The sequence below is a fragment of the Bos grunniens genome, chromosome 16, assembly GCF_055505025.1.
Source record: "Bos grunniens cultivar Pamir isolate PY7600 chromosome 16, Bosgru_T2T1.0, whole genome shotgun sequence".
In the NCBI taxonomy this organism is placed as follows: domain Eukaryota; kingdom Metazoa; phylum Chordata; class Mammalia; order Artiodactyla; family Bovidae; genus Bos; species Bos grunniens.
In genome coordinates, this window is record NC_141180.1 from 7682715 (window position 1) to 7695330 (window position 12616).

Consider the following 12616-nt stretch of genomic DNA (forward strand, 5'->3'; position numbering starts at 1 on the left):
GAGAGCTGATGAGGCCGGAAGGAGTCATGGTGCGTAGAAATCAGGTTCTCTGTCTTGGATGTGTTAGCTTTGAGATGCTTGTTTATCATAGATGTCAGGAAGGAAGTTAGTTGGATATTTGCATTTGGAAATCGGGAAAGGTCAGAATAGGGGATAAATTTGGGGGTATGTGGGTTTTTTGTTTTTTTTTTTTCCCAAATGTACACATGGAACAACAGACTGGTTCCAACTAGGAAAAGGAGTACGTCAAGGCTGTATATTGTCATCCTGCTTATTTAACTGGAGAAGACAATGGCACCCCACTCCAGTACTCTTGCCTGGAAAATCCCATGGACGGAGGAGCCTGGTAGGCGGCAGTCCATGGGGTTGCACAGAGTCGGACACGACTGAATGACTTCACTTTCACTTTTCACTTTCATGCATTGGAGAAGGAAATGGCAACCCATTCCAGTGTTCTTGCCTGGAGAATCCCAGGGATGGGGAAGCCTGGTGGGCTGCTGTCTGTGGGGTCGCACAGAGTCGGACACGACTGAAGTGACTTAGCATGCAGAGTGCATCATGAGAAATGCTGGGCTGGAAGAAGCACAAGCTGGACTCAAGATTGCTGGGAGAAATATCAATAACCTCAGATATGCAGATGACACCACGCTTATGGCAGAAAGTGAACAGGAACTAAAAAGCCTCTTGATGAAAGTGAAAGAGGAGACTGAAAAAGTTGGCTTAAAGCTCAACATTCAGAGAACTAAGATCATGGCATCTGGTCCCATCACTTCATGGGAAATAGATGGGGAAACAGTGTCAGACTTTATTTTTCTGGGCTCCAGAATCACTGCAGATGGTGATTGCAGCCATGAAATTAAAATACGCTTACTCCTTGGAAGGAAAGTTATGACCAACCTAGATAGCATATTGAAAAGCAGAGAGATTACTTTGCCAACAAAGGTCCGTCTAGTCAAGGCTGTGGTTTTTCCTGTGGTCATGTATGGATGTGAGAGTTGGACTGTGAAGAAGGCTGAGCGCTGAAGAATTGATGCTTTTGAATTGTGGTGTTGGAGAAGACTCTTTTGAGTCCCTTGGATTGCAAGGAGATCCAGCCAGTCCATTCTAAAGGAGATCAGCCCTGGGTGTTCACTGGAAGGACTGATGCTAAAGCTGAAACTCCAATACTTTGGCCACCTCATGCGAAGAGTTGACTCATTGGAAAAGATTCTGATGCTGGGAGGGATTGGGGGCAGGAGGAGAAGGGGATGACAGAGGATGAGATGGCTGGATGGTCTCACAGACTCGATGCACATGAGTTTGGGTGAACTCCGGGAGTTGGTGATGGACAGGGAGGCCTGGCGTGCTGCAATTCGTGGAGTCGGAAAGAGTAGGACACGACTGAGTGACTGAACTGAACTGAACTGAAAAGATAAAATTATTTTTAGAGATTTCTCTTGGCTGTAACAAACAATTTAAATTAGGCTGCTTACAGGTAAAAATCACAAGAAGCAGCATTAATAAACAATTCCCAAGGCTAGTGATTTTAGTTAAATAATTATACATGAGAACCTTTAAAGAAGGCTGCTAATAAACTAAACTATGTCAAAATTTGCAGTTTTAGTCAGACTTGAAAGCCAAGATAAGCAACTCCTTTGTATAGTTATTACCTCTGACCGAAGCACAAGAATTCACTCAGATAGATAACCTACCTAAAAATAGGATAGCTCATAAATTGTATAAACTGTTCTTTCCTGCTGTGGACAGCCCTTGACCTCTGACTGTAAAACTTAGCAAACTTTGGCGTACACTAGTGTTAGTTTTATGTTACCAAAAACCTCTATAAATTAAGCATTATCTCTCAAATCTGGTTAGTTTTCTCATTCTGAGTGCCTGAACATGTAGGTCACACAAATTGAAATACCAGTTGAAGAATACTCATCTTTAAGCAGGTAGTATTGCAAAGCAGAGATGTTACTTTGCCAAAAAAGGTCTAGTCAAGGCTATGGTTTTTCCAGTAGTCATGTATGAATGTGAGAGTTAGACTATAAAGAAAGCTGAGCACCGAAGAATTGATGCTTTTGAACTGTGGTGTTGGAGAAGACTCTTGAGAGTCCCTTGGACTGCAGGGAGGTCCAACCAGTCCATTCTGAAGGAGATCAGCCCTGGGTGTTCTTTGGAAGGAATGATGCTGAAGCTGAAACTCCAGTACTTTGGCCACCTCATGCGAAGAGTTGACTCACTGGAAAAGACTTTGATGCTGGGAGGGATTGGGGCAGGAGGAAAACGGGATGACATAGGATGAGATGGCTGGATGGCATCACCAACTTGATGGACGTGAGTTTGAGTGAACTCTGGGAGATGGTGATGGACAGGGAGGCCTGGCGTGCTGCGATTCATGGGTTCGCAAAGAGTCGGACACGACTGAACGACTGAACTGAACTGAACTGATAGTTACCACATGGCAAGAAACTGACAAGAAAATTTAAACATTCGGAGCATAAGAAATACTTCAAAGCATTATGAACTTTGAACTTAGCACACTTTCCTAAATTTTAGTATTTTTAACTACAAGAAAAGTAGACTGCTATAGCATTTTTTTTTTTTTTGCTATAGCATTTTAGATGGTTTAAGCTAATTCAAAATTTTCCTGATTCCTGACATCAATACTATATTTATTTATATAGTTTTAAATATATAGTATATTATAGTATAGTATATATAGTATATAGTTATATATAGTAACAAACAGTTGTTACAGTGGGATCTACAAACATATACAGAATTATTATATTTAAATTCATATAGAACAGGATTTACATTTTTAAGTTAACACTTTTGAAATCAGAAGATGAAATATAGCTTAAGTTTTACAACAAAGAAAATATATGAGACATAAACAGAGATGATAGTAAAAATACAATCATCTATTCTCGACACAAGACGTGGAAGCTGTCAGAAAGCTGTATCTTCTTAATTTGACTGTCCAGACCATGAAAGTATAGATGATTCGGTGCCATTTTGCCAGAAACTCGTTTGGCAGGATCATAGACTGACATTTTTGAGAGCAGATCCAAGCCATTTGCATCCAAGTTTTTGACGTGGATTGCTAAACTTCCTGGTTTCCACTTGGAAAATGTATTTTCATAGTCTGTGAAGATTCCACTTCTGGCCACCCTTCATTGTTGGAAGTGCCCAAAGCCCTGAAAATTATTGATCAAATATCAACTGGAGTTGAGTAACAAGCTGTCCCCAGCAATACTTGCAGAGATCTTTACCAGAGTGTTACTACCTCATGGATATATACTCTAATAGGTGTTCCAAAAACTCTGGCAAGGTCAAAATCTGCTGGTTTAATTGTTTGGTTGTCATCCATCTATAGATTTTGAGGTTTTGAGTCTCTGTACAGAAGTCTTCTAGACAAAACAGTATCCCTTGTAGGACTTGGTACAAATAATTCTGAACAACTGAAGAATCCATGAACTGACCAGGAGGAATAGAATCCAAATATTTCTTGAGATCTATGGAAAGGAATGCAAAGATGAGCTATAACTGGAATCCTGCATAAGCACGTCTTGAAGACTGACTATATTTGGATGACAAGCTTCTTTTAGTAAGAGATATTTCCTGAATTGCAGTACTAGGAACCCCTTCCTCTTCCCTTTTCTAGTCTGATTTTCTTCATGGCTACCACTTGATCGGTAGTTTTGTGTCTGCCCTTATGCACAACTCCATAGGTACCTTCTCCAATTTTCTCTGTTTTGGTATAGTCTTCCAAAGTTAATCTGTGGATATGTTAGATCCTGGCTTATTATCCCGCGGGGAAAGCATCAGCAGCTACCACGTTGATGTTGCTCTCCCTTGATATATGGTGTTTAAAACAGTGAGACTAGTTGAGATCACTCAGGAAGTGAGCTTAGGTGGAAAAGAGAAGACCAAATACAAGGTTAACCTGAACATAGATTTATATGTAAGCATTAAAGAGATGTTTATGTTGTGGTTTTTGAACATGAATAGTTTATTGTCTCAATGAATTTATTATCTTTGGAATTCCAATTTCAAAACACACACTTAATGGTTGTCTTGTGTTCTGCCAGGGATAGTTGTTTGATTTTTCCAATGATTTTCTCAACTGAAAGCATCATGCAGGAGTAAATGTTCTCAGTCAGTTTTAATTTAGTGGTTCCTTCCGAGGTTGGGGTTTTGACAATTAGAGTAGACAAGGTAACAAGCTATAGTTGCTGTACTAAGTGAATTAGGTACTAAGGTTGAATTTCCCCTTAAAGTGTTCTGTTACAAAGGAACTTGTCGTGTTAGTTTCTGTTAGATCCACTTTTTAAAGTGAATTTGCAGCAGGTCTAAATTCAAGCAAAATTATGATGTATGTAGCGTTTGTCTTAATTATCTCTTTTCAGTGAAAGTTAAAGCTCTGATTTTAAATCAAAGTAGTGCTTCTTTTGTTGTTAATAAGATCATGCTCTTAGCCCTTCCGTCCTTCACACCCATCCTACTCCTGCAGTCAAAGGCACTCAACCCTTTGAGCTGTTTTCTGCTCACCTTCATATTCTAAATTGTTTCTCTATTTCTTGCTTTTGAAAATACCTAAACATCTGTTGTTTTCCTCCTGTTGTAGGTAAAGGTTTAGTTCTGGTAGGTTACTGTATTGGTTGGGTATATGGTTCTAGAATCAAGATGCCTGGCTTCTAATAATACTGTCTTCCTGCCACTTATTAACTGTTTGACCTTGGGTGGGTTACTGAGCCCTCATATATCTCAATGACAGGGAAGCCTGGTGTGCTGCAGTCCGTGGGGTTGCAAAGAGGTGGACATGACTTAGCCACTGAACCACAACCTGCGTCTCACTGTCTTCATCTATGAAATGGGATAACAGTATTGTGTTCCTCGTGTGTTGTTGTGAGGATTAAACTAGCTTGTTCAGTCACCCAGTCATGTCTGACTCCCTGCGAGCCCATGTCCTGCAGCATGCCAGGCTTCCCTGTCCTTCACCATCTCCTGGAGTTTGCCCAGGTTCATGTTCATTGCATCAGTGATGCCATCCAGACATCTCAGCCTCTGACGCCCTCTTCTCCTTCTGCCCTCAGTCTTTCCCAGCATCAGGGACTTTGCCAGTGAATCATCTGTTCACATCCAATGACCAAAATACCAGAGCTTCAGCTTCAGCATCAGTCCTTCCAGTGATTATTCAGGGTTGATCTCCCTTAAAACTGACTGGTTTGATCTTGCTGTCCGGGGGACTTTCAGAAGTCTTCACCACCACAGTTTGAAGGCGTAAATTCTTTGGTGTTCCACCTTCTTTACTGTCCAGCTCTCTGAACCGTATGTGACCACTGGGCCTTGACTATACAGACCTTTGTCAGCAAGAGTAATGTCTCTGCCTTTCAACACTAGCTAATACATGTTAAATGAATGTTAGTACATTTATTGAGTAAAACCAGTCCATAAATGGAGAAGGAAATGGCAGCCCACTACAGTATTCTTGCCTGGAGAATCCCAGGGACAGAGGAGCCTGGTGGGCTGCCGTCTATGGGGTCGCACAGAGCTGGACACAGCTGAAGTGACTTAGCAGCAGCAGCAGTCCATAAATAATTCAGTGATTTAAATCATTATTGAAAATAATAAAATATTATTTCATCCTCCCCATGCATTTGTCCACATCCCATTTCCCTGTATAGTTGTATTTCAATTTTCAGAGTTTACATTTTTAGATCAAGGCTTATTATTGGGCTTCCCTGATAGCTCAGTTGGTAAAGAATCCGCCTGCAATGCAGGAGACCCCAGTTTGACTCCTGGGTCAGGAAGATCCATTGGAGAAGGGATAGGCTGCCCACTCCAGTATTCTGGGGCTTCCCTTGTGGCTCAGCTGGTAAAGAATCCTCCTGCAATGCAGGAGACTTGGGTTTGATCCCTGGGTCAGGAAGATCCCCTGGAGAAGGGAAAGGCCACCCACTCCAGTAATCTGGGCTAGAGAATTCCATGGACTTTATAGTCCATGGGGTCGCAAAGAGTCGGACACGACTGAGTGACTTTCACTTGGCACTAATGTTTGCAGTAGAGGCTTGTTATACAGTCGTTATGTTTAGAGCGTCACCTGTCTTCTTCAAATACCCCTTTGCTGTCCACTTTTCGGGCGCCCACCTCAGTGCCTCATTGGCCAGAGAGAATCCCTGCTGGCCTGTCATTCAGTCTGCCTCCGCCACTTCTTTTCCCTCAGCGTTGCCATAGGCCTCTTCTTACCGTATGTCATTAGTTAATGTTTTTTGCTTCCTTAGGAAATAGCCTTTTGTATTATTTAAGGTATTGGTATGTCAGGCAAATCCCAGAGAGATAATGAGTTGAATAGGGTGCAGATTTCTTTCTCACTTGTCTGAGTCAGGTGTATCGGTGTGATTGCTACATCACAGTCTTGAGCAGCGATTCAGGGATCCAGGCTCCTATCTCGTGGCTCTGGCGCCTTCCCTGTGTGCTTTTGGAGGTGGCGGGTTCATCTGCATCCAGCAGCGGGTGTGGAAGAGGGAAGGGGAAGGCAGGATTCTGCATAGGAGGTGATTATGGGCTAGGCCTAGAAGCAGTACACATTCCCTTGGATGCACACCTCTTGTCAGTAATTCAGTCATGGCTATATCTAATCTCAGAAAAAGCTGGGAAATGTTAATGAAGCAGTGAGCCCAAGAAGTACAGTGAGCCCCATTCTCGCACTTATCAGTGAATCCACCCTCATGTAATATGCCTACTTTTTCCTTGTCTTACATGTTCTGTTTATGTTAATGGTGATCATCTGCATAAATTCCCTCCAGATGTAGATGTGTAATTTAGAAATGTGACATCAGTGAGCAAATTTCAGGCTGAGTAGAAGAGGATATTGAAATGGAAAGATATAGTGAGGGTATTTTGTTGTCTTTTGTTTTGGTAGGGAAGGGGTTCTGAATCGTCTGATTTTGTGATTCTTTTGTCTTTCCAAGTGAGTGTTAGTTGCTCGGTCTCAGTCGTGTCCAACTCTTTGGGAACCCAGGGACTATAGCCCGTCAGGCTCCCCTGTCCATGGGGATTCTCCAGGCAAGAATACTGGAGTGGGTAGCCTTTCCCTTCTCCAGGGGATCTTCTTGACCCAGGGATCGATCCCAGGTCTCCCGCATTGGAGACAGATTCTTGACTGTCTGAGCCACCAGGGAAGCCCAAGACGCTTCCATTTTCTTTCTTTTCCTCATCTCCACCAAACTGCCAAAGAACCTTCTGCCTTTTTGCCTTTTCCTTCTCCTGAAACTAAGTTACAGAGACACCCACCCACCCATGTAAGTCATGCTTGTCCCTTCAGCTCACGTGTACTTTGAGATTCCTTCCCTGTGCTCTATCTAAATCTATTGTTTTTTCTTTTTTTTTTTTTTAGTGTTTTCAGATTCAGTTCAGTTCAGTCACTCAGTCGTGTCCGACTCTTTGCAACCCCATGAATCGCAGCATGCCAGGCCTCCCTATCCATCACCAACTCCTGGAGTTCACTCAGACTCATGTCCAGCTTTTCTTTCTGACAATAGTTTTAGGTCACTTTTTTTTTTTTTTTTTAAATCTTCTTTCTGTCTTCTCAGCAGTTTTTCTTTGTCTTTGTTTAAGACAAAGCCTTTCAATGGGATTGGAGTAGGTGAGAAAGTGAGAGATTATGCCCTAAGATCTGTTAAGTTTTGTCTTTTTTACTAACAGTTATTTTGAGATTTCAGTATTCTCTGTATTCAAGTTATTCTGAGGACATGGTTTTTATGTAGATTTACTTTTTACTTCTAGTTTTTACAATTTGGAGAGGGAAATTTGGGAGGCATGGAGCTAGGCAACTTCATTTTTTTGCAGATACAAATGTCCATGGTCTTTGAGCAAAAATTTTAATATTAGTCAGACTTCTAAATATTCTTTTTTTCATTCTCTCTCCTTTTTTCTCTTTAGCACTCTTTAGGACTTTGGGGGGAAATAATATTTTTTAAAGTTTAAAGTCTTAACCTTTTAAACTTTGGTCATAGTTATTATTATTAATCTGGCTGAAATTAATTTTTTGGAAATTTTTTATATTTCCAAATATAAAAGTAAGAACCTAATTTCAGTTTTTCTTTACACAATTTACCAAGTATTTAAAATATTTCACACTGTTCCATTATCAACACTTATCTGTTCCTTTTCTTCACTGATTATTAGAACTTTGTGATTCTTATCTATTGGGGCAAATTCTTTTTCTTTCTCAGTGGTGTCATGATTATTGCTGGGCCTTTGATTTGTTTTTTGTTTAAATTTTGGAATCAATCTGTCCAGTTTCTTAAAAAGCCCTTTTGCAATTTTAATGAGTTATGTTAAATCTTTGCATCCATATGGAGTTAATGTCTTTATTGTAACTGAAACCTTCTGTTCTTGAACATAGTGTATCTTTGCATTTGTTTAACGCCTTTCAATAAAGTTTTAAAAATTTCTCTATAAAAATTTTGCATAACTTTTGTTAGATTTGTGCTTAGAAATCTCATATTTTTATTGCTGTGAAGAACAGGAAATCTGATAATGTAAATGCAATTAACTTTTATATTGATTTTATATCCAGTCTTATTGCTAAACTGTTTTAATATTTCTACAGATATTTTTGGTTTTCTATATCGACATTTGTATCCCCTGCAAATCATGATAGTTTTATTTACTCCTTTTCAGTCATAATTTTTACTTCTTTGGCAGCTTCTAAGGAAAAATAAAATAAAACTGTATAAGGATTCTCAATTGTTCTCTTCCTAATGCTTGACTAAGAATGATCTTAAAAATAGTAACAAATGTTGTTAAGGATGTGGAGAAATTGGAATCTTCATGTATTGCTAGTAAGAATATAAAATGGTACAACCACTTTAGAAAACAGTTTGAAAATTCTTCAAAAAGTTAAAAATATATAGTTTTTTAAATATTTTTTAAAATCATGGATTTGAGCTGTACGGGCTCAGTTACATGCAGATTTTTTTCAATAAATATGCAGTCGACACCTCATCTGTGGGTTCTGCGTTGGGTTCAGCCAGTTTCAGATGATGAGCTTAATGCTTGATCAGTGGGTGGTTGGCTCTGTGGATGCAGAAGCATGGTCATAGTGGGCCCACTGGGATGTTAGCATCCTTGGATTCGGTATTCACAGCAGGTCCTGAAACCAGTGCCCCGTGGATACTGAGGAACAACTGAAGTTACTAGATGACCTGGCAATTCCACGCCCAGGTATATTCAAGAGAATTGAAAATACATGTTAATATAAAACTTGTACATAAATGTTCATAGCAGCATTTTTCATAATCACTAAAACAATAGAAATGACCCCCAAATATACATCAGCCAATCAGTGGAGTAAGCAAAATTGGTATATCCATGTAATGGAATATTATTCACACACAAAAAGGAATGAAAATTGATGTAAGCCACAACATGGATACATCTTGAAAGCATTCAGTTCAGTTCAGTTGCTCAGTCGTGTCCAACTCTTTGCGACCCCATGAACCGCAGCACGCCAGGCCTCCCTGTTCATCGCCAACTCCCGGAGTTTACTCAAACACATGTCCATCGGGTCGGTGATGCCATCCAGCCATCTCATCCTCTGTCGTCCCCTTCTCCTCCTGCCCCCAATCCCTCCCAGCATCAGGGTGTTTTCCAATGAGTCAACTCTTTAAAAACATTAGGCTAAGTGAATTGTGTAGGCTTTTTGTGTCTGGCTTCTTAGCCAGTAAGTTGATATATGCATGTTATTAATATTATTTTAATGAAGGAGTAGGGACAGCTCTTGAAACCTGCAGACTCTTAACAATGGGTCAGATGTGTTCTGTATATATAAATGTGGAAGATATGTCCTGATAGTTTCTGTTGCTCATTGTTTTAGTGGTTTGACATTCAGCATTTTGAATGCATGAGAGCTACTAATGACTTGGCTCAACATGAATCTTCCACAATGTTTTAAATGACGGGCAATTTATAAAGGAAACACTTGGCTGACCTCTGAATAAGGGAGTGGCTCCGAGTATGGAAAATTCTGAGCACTAATTTTTGGATGTTGGCATATGAAGAGATCTGTGTTCAGTTTCCATGCAAATCCAGTAAAAGTCATTTTTATGTATTGTTAAATCAACACTCAAATACTAAAAATTATAATTTTTTGTGACTATTTCTATTTCTTTGTTGTGACTAAACAGTGTGTTGTAAATAATGTGCTTCTTTTCCTAGCATGTAATTTAGTTTGAATTTTATCTTTTAAAAAATCTAGAGTTGTAATATAGTTCTCCTGTTTATACTGTTTTCATATTTTGTAGCTCTTGGCTAGCTGTCTTTCCCTTTCATAGAGCTCAGTGACTTCTAGGCAGTGCTAATAAGAGATACTCTTGAGTTGAGGGGGCCAGTAGATTTTTGTAACTATTGTGTTAGAGTACATTTTAAGGTGTTCTTTTTTTTTTCCTGACTCAAGAATTTTTAATTAGATTGTGAATTTATAGAGCCTTGATGGTAACAAAGAATAGGGCTTTTGCTACTATAATTAAAATGACATTTTCATTTACAATTTAGTGGAAGGTGGAAATCATGGAGCTGTATTTTCTTTGATTCATTCCCAGCTTCCTTGAACTTCTTAATGAGAGTTTTATGTGCACCCAGAGGGAAAAGAGCCTTCCGCGTTGACTCATGCTTGCTATTTTTAGTTTTGTATTCCAAATTGAGGCTGCTGTAAGTTAATATCAATATTTAGTGAGTAAGGCAGCCCCTCAACAGTTGAAGGGGAGGTTGAAGTTCAGGACTTAAGGGGAAAGAATTTATTGTGAAGGTCACAGTATTATGAGAATCTGGAGTCATTGTTATAAAAATGGAGACTGTGAGAGCCAGCCCTGTACCTCACCCGGTCCTTTCTGTCTGAAAGTACCACTTTCTCTCTTATCCTTTTATTTATTTTTTCTATAGCCTGGATTAGTTGGAGTTTTGTGAGTATAAAACTAAGGTGTTTTGCAGAATGACTTCTAGGGACCAACTTCATAGGGTTAAAGCCTCTTTCCGTTTTTCCTAAGCCCGTATGCGTTATTCAGCTATGTTACACACTGTTTAATAACTGACCCTGAAAAGGAAAAGAAAGTTCATTTATTGGCACCAAGACAGAAGAATCAGAATGTTTTAACTGCCCAGCCCATGGTCCAAGGGACGAGGTCTCGGCCTACTCTAGCTCAGGATCGTGCCTCGTTGATTTGAAGCTGAGATGTCCAGGGTTCCTTTTTAATCCTTCAGAGAAGATGATTAGAGATGAATTCTTGATGCCATTCTGAAAATTGATGTCATATATACCAACCACTACAGCCCTTTTCAGTAATAAGCGTCTGAACATTTTACAGAATGCTACCCGCATTATCAACTTAATTTTGGTTTCTCTCTCCTAAGATGTTTTTCCTTTAGAAGCAGAATAGGGGAGAAGGGAGATTTTTGTTGTTGTTCTTATGGGTCTATTTCATCCTAAGACTCAGATGAAAGAATGGGCTATATTGGCTTAAGTACTTTTTTATTTATATGAGTTTCTGTATAAAGAGATATATATGGCTGGGTTGTTTTGAACAATAAATTTAATTTCTTAGTTACTTATACTACCTTATGACCATTTTCAAGAAGAGAGAAAATACCTACAGAGGACAGTTTTCTGTGCATCAGCTGAAATATGATTCATCTTTTCTACCTTTTAGCCCCCAAAGTTATATAACCACAAACAAACCTTTGAGAAATTTGTCCACAAAGTGAGAGTCATACAGATGTTGACTGTGGCTTACATTTGGAGATGATTTCTCTAAAGAATTCATAGTTTAACTCAGTGAGTCTCTAATTACTGTAAAATGTAGGCATCTTTAAACATTTAAGTCTTGAATCTACTTGCAGCTTTTTCATTGTGAAGGACTCAGCTTTGTATTTATCTCTGATTAACCAGTTATTTGAATACTAATTATTGAAAAATTCATCCTTGCTAATTTGATATACCTCTGTTATTATATACTAAATTAGTGTATGTGTATATATGAAAGTGAAAGTGAAGTTGCTCAGTCGTGTCCGACTCTTTGCAACCCCATGGACTGTAGCCTACCAGGTTCCTCTGTCCATGGGATTTTCCAGGCAAGAGTACTGGAGTGGGTTGCCATTTCCTTCTCCAGGGGATCTTCCTGACCCAGGGATTGAACCCAGGTCTTCCACCTTGCAGGCAGACGCTTTACCGTCTGAGCCACTGGGGAAGTTCCGTGTGTGTGTGTGTATATATATATATATATATATAAATGAAAAGAAAAGAAAAAAACATCTACAGAAACTGACCCACTTAGATTTTTTTTTTCTTTTCTTTTCATTGATTTGTTTTTTGTAGAACCAGTGTAGATTGCCTTGGGTAATATGGACATTTTAACAATATTCTTCTGGTCCCTGAGTATATCTTTCCATCTGTGTCATTTTCAGTTTCATTCATCAGTATCATACAGTTAATAGTTTTCTGAGTAGAAGTTTGTGCCTCTTGGCTTGATTTATTGCCAGATATTTTATTCTTTATAATGCACTTGTAAATGAGGTTTGATTCTTAATTCCACTTTCTGATAGTTGTCAGAGTACATGCATTATGTGTCCA

General features: G+C 39.3%; 1 protein-coding gene and 1 pseudogene across 3 annotated transcripts in view; one reads left to right on the forward strand and one right to left on the reverse strand.

Annotated features, from left to right (window-relative positions):
* Nucleotides 1-12616, forward strand: part of SYT14 (synaptotagmin 14) — a 202936-nt gene that overhangs the window by 20679 nt on the left and 169641 nt on the right. The gene's annotated exons all lie outside the window — the stretch shown is intronic.
* Nucleotides 2907-6537, reverse strand: LOC147356110 (cyclin-dependent kinase 1 pseudogene; annotated as a pseudogene).